General features: G+C 38.0%; 2 long non-coding RNA genes across 3 annotated transcripts in view; both read left to right on the top strand.

Moving 5' to 3' along the window:
* The window catches only part of LOC309619666, an 82,008-nt gene that overhangs the window by 18,764 nt on the left and 50,374 nt on the right, over positions 1-12,870 (top strand). For both annotated transcript variants that reach the window (XR_014239116.1, XR_014239117.1), the window contains one exon: positions 284-1,649. This is a non-coding gene — a long non-coding RNA (uncharacterized lncRNA). The remainder of the gene's footprint in view (positions 1-283; positions 1,650-12,870) is intronic.
* On the top strand, positions 3,830-6,387 carry LOC309619682. Its single transcript, XR_014239155.1, has 2 exons — positions 3,830-4,626; positions 6,325-6,387. It is a non-coding gene; the product is annotated as an uncharacterized lncRNA (long non-coding RNA).

Here is a 12,870-nt window from a genome sequence, read left to right as displayed (position 1 = left end):
TTTATTTATTTATTTATTATTTTTGGCTGTGTTGGGTCTTCGTTTCTGTGCGAGGGCTTTCTCTAGTTGCGGCAAGCGGGGGCCACTCTTCATCGCGGTGCGCGGGCCTCTCACTGTCGTGGCCTCTCCCATTGCGGAGCACAGGCTCCAGACGCGCAGGCTCAGTAGTTGTGGCTCACGGGCCCAGTTGCTCCGTGGCATGTGGGATCTTCCCAGACCAGGGCTCGAACCCGTGTCCCCTGCATTGGCAGGCAGATTCTCAACCACTGCGCCACCAGGGAAGCCCCTAAGCAAACCACTTTTGATTGCAGTATTGAAGTGAATGGATGACAGCGTTTTTACAAACCAAATACTAATTAGTGTTACTAAACACTTACAACACTTATTTGTAGAAAAACTTTTTGACAGAGTGAAAGAATGTGAGTAACTCTACTTCATACTGGTTATATGACCTTGGAAAAGTCTTTTTTTTTTTTTTTCCTGTAGAATAGACACAATACCCTCCACTTCACAGGATTAAATTTGATGCATATGCCTTGTAAGTTGCGATGCTCTAGGTCGCTGGTTGGAAAACGTTTTCTGTAAAGAGCCAGATAGTAAATATTTCATGCTTTGTAAGACAGAGTTCTCTGCCGCCATTACTCAACTCTGCCATTGCAGTGTGAAAGCAGCCCTAGACAGCACACAAACAAATTAGCGTGACTGTATTCTAATACAACTTTATGGACACACAAATGGAATTTTATGTAATACTTATATGACATGAAATATTCTTCTTTTGATTCCCAACCATTTATATTTACATTTAAAATAAAAAAACCACTCTTAACCTGCAGGCTGTATAAAAACATGTTGATTTGGCCCAGGGTTTGCCATTTGCCAGTCTTTCTCCAGGTGATTGCCCAGCTCTAAAACAGCTCCAAATTTGGAAGGATCAGGGTATGGTGGTGGTTTTGGGGGACCACCTTTATTAAGCCATTTGGATGATTGACATTTAGATGGAAGACATGGGAACATGTTTTTTGTTTTGTTTTGTTTTTTCATACATTCCCAGGTAAATAGGAGAATACTCACATAGGAGAAGTGATTTTCTGTGTTATTTGCCTGCCTCAGAGTTGGGCAGAATGTGTAATGCAGGGAAAGTAGCACACTGCACCTACACAACACACAGAGTTGAATTGGTACAGATACCTGGTGTCGGCATTTCTGTTCAGAAACACATTTTTCAAAGTTCTAACATCTCAACACTCTTCCAAGAACAGCAGACTGAACTTGGCATACAAACTCCCAGCCTCAAGAGAAAAGGCTCATCTTTGGCTAGTTCTATGCTAGAGCCAATCTTTAAATGATAGAAAGGGACTAAGGAGGGAAAGCTTATTGAAATCAAAACAGCTAAAGGAAAAAAGTGTGCTCATTATAATATTTTTGTTTGCAACTGTTCGCCCAGTAAGTTTACTTTTAAAGAATTTTTGCAATTTTCAAAAGTGTGCCCTTGGACTTTGTGCTTTATACAGTTATTACACTTGAAATGAAGAGATTTCCATCACAGAATGGTTTTATAAAATGTCTTATCAGACAGATGAAAAGCGTGGTCACCCTAACTTTTTTTTTAAAGAGAGGAACCAACTACTACGGAGAATCACTAAATGGCAACGTTGATGATCACACCTATTTTATTGCCTTTATATGAAAGATAATAGTGGCAAAGTCTGAAACAGGGTTTAGGAATTACTAAATATTTAAATCTTTAATGCGATCTGCATCCTCCTTCATGGTAGGTCACAGAACACTGTTTGTCTAGCCTGAATTCCATTTCTAATGCTTCTGATGAATTATTTGCTTTAAAAAAAGGTCTGGTTCATACAAATTGGAGGGCACAGCTTTGTAATCACCTATTAATAGATGTCTGCCTAAGTAAATACAAGAAATAACAAACTTTTAAGTACCCAGTTTAGATGAGAGATACTAAAAGAAGCCATTAGCTGAGAAGTGTCAGAAGACATGGATTTTTTAAAAAGGTCAACAACCAGACAGCAACTAGTCTTGAGACCTAGAAGTTCATCAGAAGCAGAAGTACTGGCTGCTATTTTGTTGGGAATAGAAAAATTTTAAGGACAACTTTTGACATATAACTTACGAAACTAAAAAATTTACGTGTTTTAAAACTTTTTGATTTTAGTAGATCTAGAATGAGGTTCGGAAATCTGTATTTTTTATAAACCTTCCCTGGTGTCTTTTAAGTTCCAGGACACAGAATTTGAGGCAGATAGTATTATGCAGGAGGCTTATTGGGCAGTTCTCCAGGGAATAACACCAGTGGGAGGGAGAAGCGTGCTTGGAGAGGAGGAAAAGCTGAACTTCAGAGCAGTTGCAATAGATCCTAAGGAGCCCTGGAGCTGAGGTGACCTGTGCGAATTGTCCTGAAATGAGGCAAGTAGGACTTTGTACCTTTGCATCGACCAAACATTGGATGCAGGCTGCCCCAGGGATGGGGGGTGGGAACGTGAGTGAGGCAGCTGTCCTCAACTGAGAGTAGTTCCCAGAGAGGGTCTAGTTATGCATCATCGATGCTCAACACTCCCAGTAGCCAAAAGTCTGAGCATTTTAGTCCCAAAGGTGTTTCCGGACAGCACACGACAGCATCCACTACAACAGATGGTACTTATGATTGGAAAACGTTTGTCTAAGGGCTTACTGGGAACAAGTGTTTGGACTGCAGGGCAGGCAACAAGCATTTATCTATTTCTAAAAGATGTACTGAGTGTCAGGTACTCGAGATAAAAACAGAGATATTGGCTTGGCCAAAAAGTTTGTTCAGTTTTAGGTAAAAATAAAACCTTTTTCATTTTCTCCAAGAATTTATTGAACAATGTATTCACTAACTGGATGAACATTTTGTTCAACCCAATACATATTCCCTACCTTCAAGTTTACCGCCTAGTTGCAAGCAGATGTAAAGAAACAATTAAGGCATAATTGCTCAAATAGCAATTATGTATGTGCCAGTTGAAAGATTTTTAAAAAAGCATTAGTTCACAAAAAAAGTTCTATTCATGCTGCTTATTTTTATTTGGTAGATGACAGCTTCCAAATCTGAGTCAATTTAGATTTCTTTCCCTTCACAGATGTTTCCTCTAATTTCTTATCATACTGTGATGAGGCAACCAGAGTCTTTAAAAATCATACTCTGCTCTCCTACAGTCAAACCAGTTACTGATAATTAAACCCTAAGTATGAAGTGCCAAATAGAATAGACAATGCATAGGTACTGCTCCCCTCTCAAGTCTTCCAAATGAATGACTACAATTACAGCATATATTTTCCTCTATGAAATGCATCAAAGTATAACCCAAACATCTATTATTCTTGACACCCTGGAGGAGCCTATAACTCATTAGTATTCCTACTTTCTACCCCCAAATATTAATTTCTTTGACCACATCATATTTGCTTTTCACTTTTGTCCCAAGTTTTAGTAATTTTCAGGGAACTTCTGCAGTATTATACGAATATGATGACAAGCAAAAAAAAAAAAAAGTGCATCAATGTGAGAAAACTGGGAGGTTCGTTATTGTAATTAGTTAAGGGATTCACTGCTTCATGCTAGCTAAGTTTATAACTTAGGCAATTTACATTTATGCCTCATAAAAATTACTATTATGAGTCACAGTCTTTAGGCTTGCCCACCAAGTTATCAAAAAGTTAAAAGGTAAATGTCAATGTACTTTTTTTGGTAAATGTTTATTTGTTTAATTTATTTGTTTGGCTGAGCCAGGTCTTAGTTGCGGCAGGCGGGATCTTTTAGTTGCGGCACGTGGGATCTTTTAAGTTGCGGCATGTGGAATCTAGTTGCCTGACCAGGGATGGAACCTGGGCCGCCTGCATTGGGAGCGTGGAGTCTTAGCTGCTGGACCACCAGTACCTCAGTGTACTGTTTTAGACTAATTTTTCAGAAGTTCCAGTGAGTGAATTTTATTTATGATCCTTAATTCGTAGAACCCTAGGGTCACAAAGAAATGAGTTACTTAAAAACCTGTTAGCATATTCCAAGGTCTCAGAAAACGTACTGGGATTTGTTGGTGAGCAAGAGAGAACTAGGAGAGATGGTAATATTTTGTTTTACCTCTAAATTCCATGGAGACTCAGAATTGGAGGAGGCTTTAGGGTTCATCTGTTTCTGGGGCTTTTATTTTGAGGTAATAAAGTTTTCATTTAAAAAAGGAACATTGGTAAAGTGGTAAAGGTTTAATTGTGTGTATATACTTATTTATACACTTAAATACATATGCTGAATGGTGTTGAAGCAGTTGGCTCTGAGCATCTATTTTAGGTAAATGTTGGGAATAACAGCACTGACATAAGTAAATACTAGGATAGAAAGCAGGAATTTAACATTTTGAAACAAAGTTCTTTTTCCATTTTTTTGCTGCTTTGTAAGAAGGTCATGTTAAAAATAAGTATATTATGTTATTTACCTTTGGAAAGTAACATGTATTATACACATTCACATATAGGTCTTATTTGCTTTGGCAAATACTTACAGACGAGAGTGTAATTTGGAAAGAGAAGAACATGATGATATCAGACAAAATAGCATCACAAAAATTTACCTTTAGAAAATAACCGGTAATTTTTAAAAGTGCCTAGAGCCAGATTTTTTTCTCTAAATATACCACTGAATGTAAGGAGGCTTTTTTTGCTGGTCTCTAGTTTAGACAGGATTGGAAAATTTGGTCTTTTCCAGTCCTCACTTCTAATCATTGAGGTCCAGAAAAAAAAGGTTTTTTCTTAGAGATTTTTTTTATATTTATTTATGCCCCATCATTTTCTAAAGTATATTTAAGGCACTTTACCATAATATTGATACATACCATGTAAGAAGATTAGCATAAATAGGAAATTTATGCTAATAACTTTATGCTAATAAATTCCATAAAAAGGAAGTAAGGTTTTGAAAATGAAGAAAGAGCTTGGAGTGAAGTTAGTACAAGAAGTGTTCGCGTTTCTGTTCATTTGTTGAAGGGCCACAAATGTATCTAAATATTCTGATATCCAACTCTAAGAGAAAAATATAGTTATTTCAGTGTTCACAGTATTAAAGCAAAATCGAGCCAGTTAACCCTGGCGGAGCCTAATTCTTTCTCTAAGTGAGGCCAGAGTATTTTCCCTTTATCAGAAAGAGACCCTGTAGAGTATAAGGTGCAATGGGAAGTCTTTAAAAGCCATATCTTTTAGTATCTCTTGAGTAGTCAGATGATTTCAGGCCAGAGAGCAAGTATAGTCGAAACAATTTAACTGGAAGGAGAAAGCAATCAGTCCAGGAACAACATTCCTGTGGTCTGATTAATCCAAAACTGGATTTCAGATTATCCAGGAATGGAGATCTCCATGGACTTTAGGCAAATACCAGTAATTATCATTTCTTTAAGATTCTGATAATTGTCGAGGGGTAGTGAAATGAAGTTTATGCTCCCTGTACTTCCAGACAAATGCCTGGAGTACATCAGAGTTTGGACCCATGTGTCTTTGTCATTTGATAAACTGGGGACAGTAATGACAGTTGGAAAGTCTAATGAGGGCCACTCACTGTGTCTCTGAGACTGTGAGAGACTCATTAGATAATTATATGATAATTATAGATGAGGTAGTAATAGATGATTGTACTTATATGCATTTATATACACATATATGTATATTTAGAATTTGATAAATCTGGTATCTCAAATCAGTGGGGAATGATCGGTCAATAGATGGGCTTGAGGCAATTTGCTATAAATTTGGCTAGAAATAAAGTTAGATTCCTGTCTTCCAAGATAAACAAAATGTGGGTGGATTAAAAATTCACATAATAAAACTATAAAAGTTCAGAAGAAAATATAGACTTTTTTTATAAACTTGCAAAGAGGAAAGATTCTTAAAGCAAGCATGAAATCCAGATACCAAAAAAAAGAAAAATTTGAAATATTTGTACAAAAACATGAAGAAATAATGAAACAATCTTCGCTAAGGCACATTTAGTAACACGTTTTAATTTGTAGTAATATTTAAAAGTCATTATAAATTTAAAAGTGAAGTGACAAACCTGGAAAATATATTTTAAATATGTAACAGACAAAAGAAATATCTGTAAACTGACTATGTATGATGAAACTTTAATGTTACATACATTGTGATCTAGAAAATGAAATCTAAATTTCATATAGAAATCATACCTAAAAATATACCAGAGATAAAAAGCAAAGACGTATATTCAAAGGATGTTTACTGAAACATTATTCTTTTTTGTTTGTTTGTTTTACCATTATCCTTATACCAAACTTCCAGGAAAAATCCACCAGTCCAACTGAAGAGCAGTGGTTAAACAATGATGATTTAATAACTCATGAAGATACTGTGAAGCTATTAAAATTGTGTTTTCAAAGACTGATGACATAGGAAAATCCATGCCATAAAGTAAAATGAAAAAGGATACAAAATTACATAATACATATATTTTCCAAAACCAAAAGTGTGATATATATATTTTATACGCACAGCATACGCCCAGGGAGATGTAAATATACAAATCATAAACACAAATTAATATTTGAATCATACAGGATCTCTACTTTGTAAATATATTAAAATAATTTTAAAATTTCAACAATAAGTATTTTTCAAGAGTATAGTTGGAAAAATATTTCAGCAAAACATAATGCAGTTAATTTACATAGAGTAAATAAACATCATATTTTCCAGTGAGAGAAAAGCATAAACATGTTTATGGAAATTCTGACCTAAAATGCAGTTTGAAACTTTTCAGACTCTTAATTGAAATGCAGTTGCAACCTTAAATAAAATGAAGGTCTGAACTGGAATTTCATTGCATTTATGACATGGCATCTCCATTGTAGGACTGTTGTGAAGTCAGTGTGATTTAGTCAGACATCTGGCACACGGTGGCTGCTCAGTAATTTAGCTCCTCATGCCTTTTTCTCTAAACACAGAGACCACATGTAAAAACAGTTGTTTTCTTCCTAGTACTTTTAAGTTATCGGAAGTTTTCCTACATAAAACCAGTGCACTGTCCTTGCTGATGAGGGCAGGGTGAGGCAGTTGGAGAGAAAATCACACATGAGCCCTTCCTCACTCCTCTCCAGGACGAAGTCCAGTGTGTTCGCTTCAGGTCATTGGTTGCTCACAGCTGACCCTGCTGTGATTGGCCGATACCCTTGCCATGCCAGTTTTTAATATAACCCCTGCTTCTAAGTCTGGTTTAGATACTTCACTCCTTGAAATTTAATCAGATTGGCAGAGGCAAATCAGTAGGTATAATACAGCTTCAGCACCTCAAATCTTGGGCCAGTTATCCTAGTTACCCTGTGTTCTAACAGCCATCCCAGATTCTGGAAATCTACACAAATGGAGAATAAGTATATCAGTTGCCTCTATTTAATCTACTTCTTTAAGTCCTCTAAGAATCTTTATGAATTCCAGTGACTGCAGGTAAAAACACTGCCCCATCTAACCTTGAACAAGACTGATGCATCCTGAGAATGTGTACTTTTGAAATCTGGCCACGCTCTTGCCCCGAGACTGTGGTTTTGGGTGTGAACTCGATGTGCCTCTGAAAACTGGACTTAACTTTACCATTTGATTCCTGACACTTGGGAAGATTTTGAAGAGTTGCAGCGCTTGCTCACTTCCTTCCCCCTCCCATCTCTAGATAAGCGCGGTTATTCTCTTGGGCAGAGTTAATGGCCAACAGATGGATGTGAAGCCTTTGTCTGGTACATGGCAAATCCAGTTGCCACCCTGTCATACTCGTCCCTGTGTCCCGCTTCTAGGAGTGAACCCACCTGACCCCACTGTCAGCCCTCCTGTAAATAATAAGAGCTCCCCTGAGAGAGAACAGCTGCCTTTGGCAGATATGAATTTCTCGTTCAGACATACATTCCTGCAGAGGCTACAGAATCACTTGTTTGCGTCATTCGATGTGGGGTAGGTGACCTTCAAGATCCTCTTACACAATGAGAACCTGTCATTTCCTGTTTCTCTAACCTTTCCCCAACCCTACCTGTGTCCCATGTTTAACCATCATTTTAGATAAAATGGAAAAAAGATGGAAATTTCTCTTGGGGGTTACCATTTTGTGCTGGAGCTCATGAACAGTTGACTGACTTGTCGGACCAAACTGAGTAGGCTTATTTGGACTTAAGCATTTTTGAAGAATTCAAACAAGAAAATTCTGTTACTCCCCAGAGGCTAGATGTCAAAAGGAAAAGGTGTTCAGTGACAGCAGGAAAGAGAAAAGGGATTTCAGCATACATGTGATGATTGGCTCCTGGAGCAAGAGATTTTAAAATTAAAATACTGAAGCATAGTTTATATTCTGTCACAGGATGAATTAATTGCTGGCAGTAGTGAGTCAGGATCCTATCCTCCCTTGGTCATTTGAGATATAGTGAATATCTTTGCCATTATTTTAACTCTTTAAGTTTTTTTTAATCATAGGACTGACCTATAGGAAATCATTTTGATATTATATTTTAAAGGATTTGATTATAGAATAGATAATAGATGTTATTTCTTTAAAAAATGGAAGCGCTGTTTTTAAACTGCATTATAAATCTTAGGAATTAATAGAGTCTTCTTCAGTCTAAAACTTTACCTGCTAAAAAAGTGATCACATATTCAAAATGCTATTCAGTCCAGTTTTCTCTGATTATTACTGCAAATTTACTCACTTTCATTGGGATCATAGAGGCTGATAAATTGTCCGTTGACAGGTGCTGCACCAGAACTGACCTTGCAATGTAGGAAAGAATCCTGCCTTAGATACACACACCCTCCCCTTCTGTTCTTTCATTGTAAGCCTCCCTGATCCACTGGTTTCCATTTCTTTGTATTACGCTCCCTTTTTCCTGCTTCTGCCCAACCTTATTATCGCCCTAAGGATCCAATGAATGTTAGCTGATGTGTGATGTTGGCAGAGGTCTGGAGAGCTCCACCACATATGTATGCAGTGCTGGACACTTGGACACAGGCTAAATGCTTCTTGAGCAAGTTGGTAATGGCCTTCTGTAGACAGTGCACTGAACCAACCTATTACTAAACTCTAGTGGGGGAATTTTTCAAGTCAACTTCTAGGGACTGAGAATGGTGTAGAAGGACAACAGGGTTTAGACAGACTTTAAACTCACAGTATTCAGTGTGCTCTGTCCACCCCTATGCTCCACACACCCACTGCTTGCTCCTAAAACACGTTTTTCGACTCCAAAGTGGTTTATGACAAATTGTATGTCTGCAGGTTTGGAGTCTAAAGAGAGATTTATTTGAGAGGCATATGTAGTGGTGGTGAAAGCTATACTTACTATGCCAACTGGAACTTAAATTAGCGCTTTACCTTTATAACAACAAGAACAACAAAACCCACTGGCTTCTCTTGATATTAAATGGTCAGAATTTGAAGTAATATACATTCCTATTTTTATATCTGGACAATATGATTACACATGTGAACAGTTAACAAAGAAAGTTATACTTTCATCTCTAAATGGGACCTCAGTGCAGTATTTTGTAGCCGTTGAAACAAGATAATCATGCTTTGTGCTTTTTTTTTTTTTTTTTTTAATGGTGTGTTAGCTTCTGCTTTGTAACAAAGTGAATCAGCTATGCATATACATACATCCCCATATCTCCTCCCTCTTGCGTCTCCCTCCCACCCTCCCTATCCCACCCCTCTAGGTGGTCACAAAGCACGGAGCTGATCTCCCTGTGCTATGCGGCTGCTTCCCACTAGCTATCCATTTTACATTTGGTAGTGTATATATGTCCATGCCACTCTCTCACTTTGTCCCAGCTCACCCTTCCCCCTGCCCGTGTCCTGTGCTTTGTTTCTGTTGATTGCTTTTTGTTCTTTGCAGTACAACCTGTAGTTAACAATTAAATGATGTAAATCTGTCCATTTGCAAACATGTATAGATGATCATCTTTTTAACTTCTGTAACTTCTTAGCATTATGCAGGAACTGGTCTCCCACCCAGTATCCCTCAACCCCCAAAATGGCACCTCCAGTTCCCCAATAGGTCAGAATCAGAACTTTGGGGTCATTTCTACTTGTCTCCTTCTCTCACACCTCACATCCAATTCACAACCAATTAGCTGGATAGTTCCAGAATTTCTTACTACTTCTTACCACCTTAATTGCTACCACCCGCCAACTTTTGCCCGAATTACTACAATAACCTCATATCTGATCATTATGCACCTTTACACACTACACTCATTAGCCAGACTGACCTTTTCAAACCACAGTCAAATCATGTAACTCCTACTTGAACCTTCTAATGACTGCCGACCTCACTCAGTGTCAATTCCCAAGGTTCTTAGCGTGACCGATAATGCCCTTTATCATCTGGTCTCTTGTTACCCTCTGGCCTCGTTTCCTTCCACTCTTCCCAGCTCACTCTGCTCCAGACACCGGGACCTCCTTGCCTTTCCTGAGGTACCTCAAGGCTCTTGTGCTAGTTGCTTCCTGTGCCAGCAGTGAGCTTCCTTTGCGTAGCTGCGTGGCTTAGTCCCTTGCTTTCTTTAGGTTGCTGTTCAAATGCCACCTTCTCAGCAAGGCTTGACTACCCTTCATGAACTAGAATCCGGTGCGGCACACTCGGCAGTCCCAACTTCCCGTCTTGCGCTCTCCTGTTAAGCTCCTTCTTAGTAGAGAGATTTTGATCCCCGATACCTAAATATATCCCCAGTACCTACTATGTGACTGCCACGTAGTAGCTGCTTCATGATATTTTGAAAGAATTAATCTTTAATTTTCTGTCATGGGGTAGTAGACCAAACCTTGAAGAGGCAGCCAAGAAAGCTTAGTTCCCGTGTAGATCTGCTGCTACCTAGATATGTTTCCCTTTGCGGGTGCTTAACTTGCCTAGTCTCAGATTCCTTGAGTATAGTAGATTGAATTAGATAATTTCAAAGGCTCCTCTTGTTTTAAAACAATACGCTATGTGAAGTAAACACTTGTAATCCCCTTTACATATTTGTTGTATATTTTTTAATACCAGGCCATTTCTCATTAATACGACTCAGGTAGATGGGCAGCGGTCACCCTTTGTCATACGTACACTAATTCCTGTCCCACAATATCACCCTGTTACACAATCCCTAATCCTAGTTTTGGTTAGGTTAGAGCCTTACCTCTTAGACTCATTGTGAATAACATGGAAAACACTTAGGTTGGATAAATACATGGTTTTGGTTCTGCCTTCTTCTGTGGCACATATTACTGATTGATTATAAAACACTTTCCCTCTAAGCTAGGTCTGTTCCAAAGAATCCTCGCAGTCTTCTAGAAAAAATAATAAATTGATTAGACTTGAAACTGGAGGTATAATTTGCTTTTATCCCAGTTTTAGGGTCTCTATGAGCTTGGAAGTGGGATGGGGCAAAGGGGATTTGATACTTTCCCCAACTTTTTTCTTGGTTCCTTCCCATTCATCCTTCCAAGCTCAGTGTAGATGCCACTTCTCCTAGGAATTTTCTCTTAACACAAGACTGTTAGGTGCCTCCTCTTATGTGATTACATAGGACCCTGTTTTCCTCAATTATTGTACTTATGTTGTAATTTTTTTTATTTTAACTTGCCTGCATTACCCACCTGACTATGCTCTCTAGAGGTTGAACTATGTCTCCCCTGCTCTCCATTGCACTTCTAGAGCTGAGAACGGGGCCTGACATTTACTAGGGACACAATAAATATTTGCCTAATGAATGATAAGTGAATGAATAAACGACTTCCGGGACAGAATCCTTGGCAGTACTGGCTTATCTAGCATGTCTCTCTTGGGATAGATTATCTTCCATATATGATAAAAATGTCTCTTTCTCTTGGCTAGATCACATAATAGGGCAACAATCAGAATTTTGATGTTAAGTCACTCTTTTAGAATAATGTAAATAACTTGGGTATTAGGATTGTGTGATTTAAGTCAATTTGTAGATTACCTTCTAATGCCTTGGGGAAATACTCCCTTCAAGTCTGTTCTATGAAATCTAGTCCCCTGAGAGTTGATTTAAAAGGGTTCCATGGTTCATTGTTTGGAAAACACTGTTCATTATCCTTTGCCCTGGGAAATTTGCCACAGATGTTAGTATATTAGAGACACTGAGTCTTTCAGTAAAGAACTTTATTTTTTTTAAGCTAGAATTTCTCAATCCTTTTTGACTTAAGAATATTATTCAACTCCCTATGTATAAACATCCCACTGAACTAGTGTTCCATGGGACACAGTTTAGGAAATACAGCTGTGTGCAAATATGGGCCTTGACTAGCTTTAAATTAGAGAGTAACTGCCCTGTGGTGGGGAGCAGGATGGATATGAAAGGGGGGAAATGAGTAGAGAGGCTGTTGCAGAATCGGGATGGAAGAGGATGAGGTCTATAACCAAAGATCTCATAATGGCAATGAGGGATGAAAATATTTGTGTAGGAAATTGATCTCATTACTGAATGGCCTCTTATGAGAGTAACTGAGGTGGTGAGGGAATCAGGTCTTTGTGGTGCTTTTATTCCTTGTGCAGTTTAAGGGGAAGAGCTGGACTTCATTTTCAAGCCAGCATGGTTCCTTAAATAGCCAAGCGTCTATCACTATTCAATGTGTGTATGATACCTCGCTGTACTTATATTCATGTTAAAACTCAAGGTATTTCAGCCAGCCATAACTTACTACTCCAAAGTATGCATTGATTTTTTTTTTAACTAGGTTTTTTGTTTCTATATTTCTTAAATTTTTAAATTAAAAAAAATTTTTTTATTGAAGTATAGTTGATTTACAATGTTGTGTTAGTTTCAGGTATACAGCAAAGTGATTCAGTTATATGTATA

Source organism: Balaenoptera borealis (genome assembly GCF_965194805.1).
Source record: "Balaenoptera borealis genome assembly, chromosome: 21".
In the NCBI taxonomy this organism is placed as follows: domain Eukaryota; kingdom Metazoa; phylum Chordata; class Mammalia; order Artiodactyla; family Balaenopteridae; genus Balaenoptera; species Balaenoptera borealis.
This window is presented reverse-complemented; position numbering and strand designations above follow the sequence as displayed.